Genomic DNA, 8,993 nt, shown 5'->3' with positions numbered 1-8,993 from the left:
CGATGAGCCCAAGTCCAATGCCCTACCTCCGCATAGGGATTGTGATTGTGCTATCGATTTTATTCCTGGTAGTAAGTTTCCTAAGGGTCGACTGTTTAATTTATCTGTACCTGAGCACGCCGCTATGCGGAGTTACGTGAAGGAGTCTTTGGAGAAGGGTCATATTCGTCCGTCATCGTCGCCATTGGGAGCGGGGTTCTTTTTTGTGGCCAAGAAGGATGGTTCGCTGAGACCTTGTATTGATTACCGCCTTCTAAATAAAATTACGGTCAAATTTCAGTACCCCTTGCCGCAGCTGTCTGATTTGTTTGCTCGGATTAAGGGGGCTAGTTGGTTCACCAAGATAGATCTTCGTGGTGCGTATAATCTTGTGCGTATTAAACGGGGCGATGAATGGAAAACAGCATTTAATACGCCCGAAGGCCATTTTGAGTACCTGGTTATGCCATTCGGACTTTCTAATGCTCCATCAGTGTTTCAGTCCTTTATGCATGACATCTTCCGAGAGTACCTGGATAAATTCCTGATTGTATACTTGGATGATATTTTGGTCTTCTCGGATGATTGGGAGTCTCATGTGAAGCAGGTCAGAATGGTGTTCCAGGTCCTGCGTGCTAATTCTTTGTTTGTGAAGGGGTCAAAGTGTCTCTTTGGTGTTCAGAAGATTTCATTTTTGGGGTTCATTTTTTCTCCTTCTACTATCGAGATGGACCCTGTTAAAGTTCAGGCCATTTATGATTGGACTCAGCCTACATCTCTGAAGACAGGAACACATGGGCTACTTGCACAGTGAACAAGTCTGTATGATCATGTTCACACACCACCAAGAAACCTGAAGACACAAAAGAGAATAGTAAAACCAAAAACACTCAGTTTGAAAAAATGTTGCAGTAATCCGCAAGTGCTAGTAAAAGATGTAAAAAACAGGGTATTTGGTTGATACGTTTTTTGCAAAAAATGTATACTAAGCTGCTCTACCAATCTTCACGGTATACCCTTATCAGAGCAGTCCTAACTAATGTATGCAATCCCTATCTGATGTATTTAAAAACCTGATCATCTGTATATAACCTGTGTGAACAGGGTTCAGAGAGGAAAAAATCCATGTGTGCATACAGGGTAGAACAGCTTTTGTGCAGATAGCCCAAGAGGAGTGGTGGAACTCCCCAGTCTTGTAGACACAAGAGAACAATTATGGAAACAGGAACACATGGGCTACTTGCACAGTGAACAAGTCTGTATGATCATGTTCACACACCACCAAGAAACCTGAAGACACAAAAGAGAATAGTAAAACCAAAAACACTCAGTTTGAAAAAATGTTGCAGTAATCCGCAAGTGCTAGTAAAAGATGTAAAAAACAGGGTATTTGGTTGATACGTTTTTTGCAAAAAATGTATACTAAGCTGCTCTACCAATCTTCACGGTATACCCTTATCAGAGCAGTCCTAACTAATGTATGCAATCCCTATCTGATGTATTTAAAAACCTGATCATCTGTATATAACCTGTGTGAACAGGGTTCAGAGAGGAAAAAATCCATGTGTGCATACAGGGTAGAACAGCTTTTGTGCAGATAGCCCAAGAGGAGTGGTGGAACTCCCCAGTCTTGTAGACACAAGAGAACAATTATGGAAACAGGAACACATGGGCTACTTGCACAGTGAACAAGTCTGTATGATCATGTTCACACACCACCAAGAAACCTGAAGACACAAAAGAGAATAGTAAAACCAAAAACACTCAGTTTGAAAAAATGTTGCAGTAATCCGCAAGTGCTAGTAAAAGATGTAAAAAACAGGGTATTTGGTTGATACGTTTTTTGCAAAAAATGTATACTAAGCTGCTCTACCAATCTTCACGGTATACCCTTATCAGAGCAGTCCTAACTAATGTATGCAATCCCTATCTGATGTATTTAAAAACCTGATCATCTGTATATAACCTGTGTGAACAGGGTTCAGAGAGGAAAAAATCCATGTGTGCATTTTTTCCTCTCTGAACCCTGTTCACACAGGTTATATACAGATGATCAGGTTTTTAAATACATCAAATAGGGATTGCATACATTAGTTAGGACTGCTCTGATAAGGGTATACCGTGAAGATTGGTAGAGCAGCTTAGTATACATTTTTTGCAAAAAACGTATCAACCAAATACCCTGTTTTTTACATCTTTTACTAGCACTTGCGGATTACTGCAACATTTTTTCAAACTGAGTGTTTTTGGTTTTACTATTCTCTTTTGTGTCTTCAGGTTTCTTGGTGGTGTGTGAACATGATCATACAGACTTGTTCACTGTGCAAGTAGCCCATGTGTTCCTGTTTCCATAATTGTTCTCTTGTGTCTACAAGACTGGGGAGTTCCACCACTCCTCTTTGGCTATCTGCACAAAAGCTGTTCTACCCTGTATGCACACATGGATTTTTTCCTCTCTGAACCCTGTTCACACAGGTTATATACAGATGATCAGGTTTTTAAATACATCAGATAGGGATTGCATACATTAGTTAGGACTGCTCTGATAAGGGTATACCGTGAAGATTGGTAGAGCAGCTTAGTATACATTTTTTGCAAAAAACGTATCAACCAAATACCCTGTTTTTTACATCTTTTACTAGCACTTGCGGATTACTGCAACATTTTTTCAAACTGAGTGTTTTTGGTTTTACTATTCTCTTTTGTGTCTTCAGGTTTCTTGGTGGTGTGTGAACATGATCATACAGACTTGTTCACTGTGCAAGTAGCCCATGTGTTCCTGTTTCCATAATTGTTCTCTTGTGTCTACAAGACTGGGGAGTTCCACCACTCCTCTTGGGCTATCTGCACAAAAGCTGTTCTACCCTGTATGCACACATGGATTTTTTCCTCTCTGAACCCTGTTCACACAGGTTATATACAGATGATCAGGTTTTTAAATACATCAGATAGGGATTGCATACATTAGTTAGGACTGCTCTGATAAGGGTATACCGTGAAGATTGGTAGAGCAGCTTAGTATACATTTTTTGCAAAAAACGTATCAACCAAATACCCTGTTTTTTACATCTTTTACTAGCACTTGCGGATTACTGCAACATTTTTTCAAACTGAGTGTTTTTGGTTTTACTATTCTCTTTTGTGTCTTTACATCTCTGAAGAGTCTGCAGAAGTTCCTGGGCTTTGCTAATTTTTATCGTCGCTTCATCACTAATTTTTCTAGTATTGCTAAACCATTGACTGATTTAACCAAGAAGGGTGCTGATGTGGTCAATTGGTCTTCTGCTGCTGTGGAAGGTTTTCAGGAGTTGAAGCGTCGTTTTTCTTCTGCCCCTGTGTTGTGCCAACCAGATGTTTCGCTTCCGTTCCAGGTCGAGGTTGATGCTTCCGAAATTGGAGCAGGGGCTGTTTTGTCGCAGAGAAGTTCTGATTGCTCGGTGATGAAAACATGCGCCTTCTTTTCCAGGAAATTTTCGCCTGCTGAGCGAAATTCTGATGTTGGCAATCGAGAGTTGCAAGCCATGAAGTGGGCATTCGAGGAGTGGCGTCATTGGCTTGAAGGAGCTAAGCATCGCGTGGTGGTCCTGACTGATCACAAAAACTTGACTTATCTCGAGTCTGCCAAACGGTTGAATCCTAGACAGGCTCGTTGGTCGCTGTTTTTCTCCCGTTTTGACTTTGTGGTTTCGTACCTTCCGGGCTCTAAAAATGTGAAGGCGGATGCCCTGTCTAGGAGTTTTGTGCCCGATTCTCCGGGTTTGCCTGAGCCGGCGGGTATTCTCAAAGAGGGGGTAATTTTTTCTGCCATCTCTCCTGATTTGCGGCGGGTGCTGCAAAAATTTCAGGCTAATAAACCTGACCGTTGCCCAGCGGAGAAACTGTTTGTCCCTGATAGGTGGACGAATAAAGTTATCTCTGAGGTTCATTGTTCGGTGTTGGCTGGTCATCCTGGAATCTTTGGTACCAGAGATTTGGTGGCTAGATCCTTTTGGTGGCCGTCTCTGTCGCGGGATGTGCTTTCTTTTCTGCAGTCCTGTGGGATTTGTGCTCGGGCTAAGCCCTGCTGTTCTCGTGCCAGTGGGTTGCTTTTGCCCTTGCCGGTCCCGAAGAGGCCTTGGACACATATCTCTATGGATTTTATTTCGGATCTCCCCGTCTCTCAAAGAATGTCGGTCATTTGTGTGGTTTGTGATCGCTTCTCTAAGATGGTCCATTTGGTGCCCTTGTCTAAATTGCCTTCCTCCTCTGATTTGGTGCCGTTGTTTTTCCAGCATGTGGTTCGTTTACATGGCATTCCAGAGAACATCGTTTCTGACAGAGGTTCCCATTTTGTTTCGAGGTTTTGGCGAGCCTTTTGTGCTAGGATGGGCATTGATTTGTCTTTTTCCTCGACTTTCCATCCTCAGACAAATGGCCAGACTGAACGAACCAATCAGACCTTGGAAACATATCTGAGATGTTTTGTTTCTGCTGATCAGGATGATTGGGTGTCCTTTTTGCCTTTGGCTGAGTTCGCCCTTAATAATCGGGCCAGCTCAGCTACTTTGGTTTCGCCGTTTTTCTGCAATTCTGGGTTCCACCCTCGTTTCTCTTCAGGGCAGGTTGAGTCTTCGGACTGTCCTGGTGTGGATACTGTGGTGGATAGGTTGCAGCAGATTTGGACTCATGTAGTGGACAATCTGACTTTGTCCCAGGAGAAGGCTCAACGTTTCGCTAACCGCAGGCGCTGTGTGGGTCCCCGACTTCGTGTTGGGGATTTGGTTTGGTCGTCATCTCATTATATTCCTATGAAGGTTTCCTCTCCTAAATTTAAGCCTCGTTTCATTGGTCCATATAGGATTTCTGAGGTTCTTAATCCTGTGTCTTTTCGTTTGACTCTTCCAGCTTCTTTTTCCATCCATAACGTGTTCCATAGGTCATTGTTGCGGAGATACGTGGCACCTGTGGTTCCATCTATTGATCCTCCTGCTCCGGTTTTGGTTGAAGGGGAATTGGAGTATATAGTGGAGAAGATTTTGGATTCTCGTGTTTCGAGAAGGAAACTCCAGTATCTGGTTAAGTGGAAAGGTTATGGTCAGGAAGATAATTCCTGGGTCTTTGCCTCTGATGTCCATGCTGCCGATCTGGTTCATGCCTTTCATGTGGCTCATCCTGGTCGGCCTGGGGGCTCTGGTGAGGGTTCGGTGACCCCTCCTCAAGGGGGGGGGTACTGTTGTGAATTCTGTGGCCAAGCTCCCTCCTGTGGTCGAGAGTGGTACTTAAGTCGATAGACATTTCACAATGAGTAAGGCGGCACGACCGTTGAAACGCGTATGATTTTAATGCACTTTAAGCCTGTGACTGTCACTGGTATGAATCACCCGTTTTTGTGTCTATGGATATGAAGATGGACTTTGGATTTATGTGCTTTTAACGAAAATGGAATAAAAGGTATTTTTTACGGACATCACCCACGCTGGACTTCTGCTTTTTCCATCTATAACCTCCTCTTCAATGTCATGTGCACCTTCCTCTGTGTCACCATGTAAGGTGCTATAGCGTTTGGGACGGGGCACCATAGTCTCATCAGGGTCAGATTCTGGCTCAGTACACTGCGAGGGCAATGTAGTGATCTGAGTCAATGGAACAGCATAATAATCTAGCTGTGGCTGTGCATCTGCGCACTCCATGTCCGATTCATCTTGTAATGGGCTTTGAACAATTTCCCTCTCTAACCTAGGCATGGTATGTGTAAAGAGCTCCATAGAGTAAACTGTCGTGTCGCCTGCCACATCCTTCACTCTTGGTTTGGGTGAAGGACACAAGGAAGCGACTTGTTCCTGACCGGGAGCATCCACTGATGACTCGCTGCTTTTAGATTTCGAACTTTCTGAAGAGGAGGCGAAAGAGCTAGAGGCTTAGTCAGCAAGGAAAGCCAAAACTTTTCCTGCTGCTCACTTTAAAAGCTGTTTTCCTACTCCCAGATAAGGGAGCCTTCGAGGCCTTGTGTAGCCAGACAATGGCGCTGGCTCAAAACCTCAAGGCTTTGGTGCTATTTTGCTTTTCCCACTACCACCACCACCACCACCACCACCATCAGTACCAGCTGGCTACAACCGCCCACAGCCTCTTCCACCAGACTTCCTCATTTTTGGAAAAATCTAACCAAAATAACAACCATTATATGGTACTGTAAAACAAGTTAGAAGGTGTATATAAACTTGTTAGAATTTAAATCTCCCTTTTTTGGGGGGGAGACTGCACCAAAACTCAGACCCAGTGTATTACACTACACAATGTAAGTGACAGAATGTGGCTGGAAGATATACGACAAACTAACAGAACTGACGTAGATCCACTTAGTGCCAATTTAAATCTCCTTTTTTTTGGGGGGGAGATTGCAACAAAACTGAGGCCCAGTGTATTACACTACACAATGTAAGTGGCAGAACGTGGCTGGAAGATATACGACAAACTAACAGAACTGACGTAGCTCCACTTAGTGCCAATTTAAATCTCCCTTTTTTTGGGGGGGAGACTGCACCAAAACTCAGGCCCAGTGTATTACACTACACAATGTAAGTGGCAGAACGTGGCTGGAAGATATATGACAAACTAACAGAACTGACGTAGATCCACTTAGTGCCAATTTAAATCTCCTTTTTTTGGGGGGGGAGACTGCACCAAAAGTCAGGCCCAGTGTATTACACTACACAATGTAAGTGGCAGAACGTGGCTGGAAGATATACGACAAACTAACTTAACTGAAGTAGATCCACTTAGTGCCAATTTAAAACTCCCTTTTTTTGGGGGGAGACTGCAACAAAACTCAGGCACAGTGTGTTACACAACACAATGTAAGTGGCAGAACGTGGCTGGAAGATATACGACAAACAGAACTGACGTAGATCCACTTAGTGCCAATTTAAAACTCCCTTTTTTGGGGGGGAGACTGCAACAAAACTCAGGCCCAGTGTATTACACTACACAATGTAAGTGGCAGAACGTGGCTGGAAGATAAACGACAAACTAACAGAACTGCCGTAGATCCGCTTTCTGACAATTTAAATCTCCCTTTTTTTGGGGGGAGACTGCACCAAACCTCAGGCACAGTGTATAACACTACACAATTTAAGTGGCAGAATGTGGCTGGAAGATACATAAAAAAATACAAGGACTGTAGTACAATTTCAATCTCCCTACAATGATCCAGGACAAGTATGGCAGCAATAAAAAGGACTGCTGCACACAAAAGTGTGGACAAATAAACAAGATAACTGTGCAGAAAGGAGCAACAGGATTTTTGCTTTAAAAAAAGCAGTTGATTTGCACAGCGGTGTACAAACAGCAATGCAGCTATCAGGGAGCCTTATAGGGCAGCCTAAAAGGCTACAGAGCTGATGCACAAACATATAAACTCCACTGTCCCTGCAAAGAAAAGGTGTTGTTGTACAGTGGAAATCGCTACAGCACAAGCAGTTTCGGGGTTAATCTTCCCTCCCTAACTACAGGTCCTTCTCAAAAAATTAGCATATAGTGTTAAATTTCATTATTTACCATAATGTAATGATTACAATTAAACTTTCATATATTATAGATTCATTATCCACCAACTGAAATTTGTCAGGTCTTTTATTGTTTTAATACTGATGATTTTGGCATACAACTCCTGATAACCCAAAAAACCTGTCTCAATAAATTAGCATATTTCACCCATCCAATCAAATAAAAGTGTTTTTTAATAACAAACAAAAAAACCAACAAATAATAATGTTCAGTTATGCACTCAATACTTGGTCGGGAATCCTTTGGCAGAAATGACTGCTTCAATGCGGCGTGGCATGGAGGCAATCAGCCTGTGACACTGCTGACATGTTATGGAGGCCCAGGATGCTTCAATAGCGGCCTTAAGCTCATCCAGAGTGTTGGGTCTTGCGTCTCTCAACTTTCTCTTCACAATATCCCACAGATTCTCTATGGGGTTCAGGTCAGGAGAGTTGGCAGGCCAATTGAGCACAGTAATACCATGGTCAGTAAACCATTTACCAGTGGTTTTGGCACTGTGAGCAGGTGCCAGGTCGTGCTGAAAAATGAAATCTTCATCTCCATAAAGCATTTCAGCCGATGGAAGCATGAAGTGCTCCAAAATCTCCTGATAGCTAGCTGCATTGACCCTGCCCTTGATGAAACACAGTGGACCAACACCAGCAGCTGACATGGCACCCCACACCATCACTGACTGTCGGTACTTGACACTGGACTTCAGGCATTTTGGCATTTCCTTCTCCCCAGTCTTCCTCCAGACTCTGGCACCTTGATTTCCGAATGACATGCAAAATTTGCTTTCATCAGAAAAAAGTACTTGGGACCACTTAGCAACAGTCCAGTGCTGCTTCTCTGTAGCTCAAAAGTGGCTTTACCTGGGGAATGCGGCACCTGTAGCCCATTTCCTGCACACGCCTGTGCACGGTGGCTCTGGATGTTTCCACACCAGACTCAGTCCACTGCTTCCTCAGGTTCCCCAAGGTCTGGAATCGGTCCTTCTCCACAATCTTCCTCAGGGTCCGGTCTCCTCTTCTCGTTGTACAGCGTTTTCTGCCACATTGTTTCCTTCCAACAGACTTACCATTGAGGTGCCTTGATACAGCACTCTGGGAACAGCCTATTTGTTGAGAAATTTCTTTCTGGGTCTTACCCTCTTGCTTGAGGGTGTCAATAATGGCCTTCTTGACATCTGTCAGGTCGCTAGTCTTACCCATGATGGGGGTTTTGAGTAATGAACCAGGCAGGGAGTTTATAAAAGCCTCAGGTATCTTTTGCATGTGTTTAGAGTTAATTAGTTGATTCAGAAGATTAGGGTAATAGGTCGTTTAGAGAACCTTTTCTTGATATGCTTATTTATTGAGACAGGTTTTTTGGGTTATCAGGAGTTGTATGCCAAAATCATCAGTATTAAAACAATAAAAGACCTGACAAATTTCAGTTGGTGGATAATGAATCTATAATATATGAAAGTTTAATTGTAATCATTACAT

The sequence above is a fragment of the Ranitomeya imitator genome, chromosome 3 (genome assembly GCF_032444005.1).
Source record: "Ranitomeya imitator isolate aRanImi1 chromosome 3, aRanImi1.pri, whole genome shotgun sequence".
Lineage (NCBI taxonomy): Eukaryota > Metazoa > Chordata > Amphibia > Anura > Dendrobatidae > Ranitomeya > Ranitomeya imitator.
Note: the sequence above shows the minus strand (reverse complement) of the source record.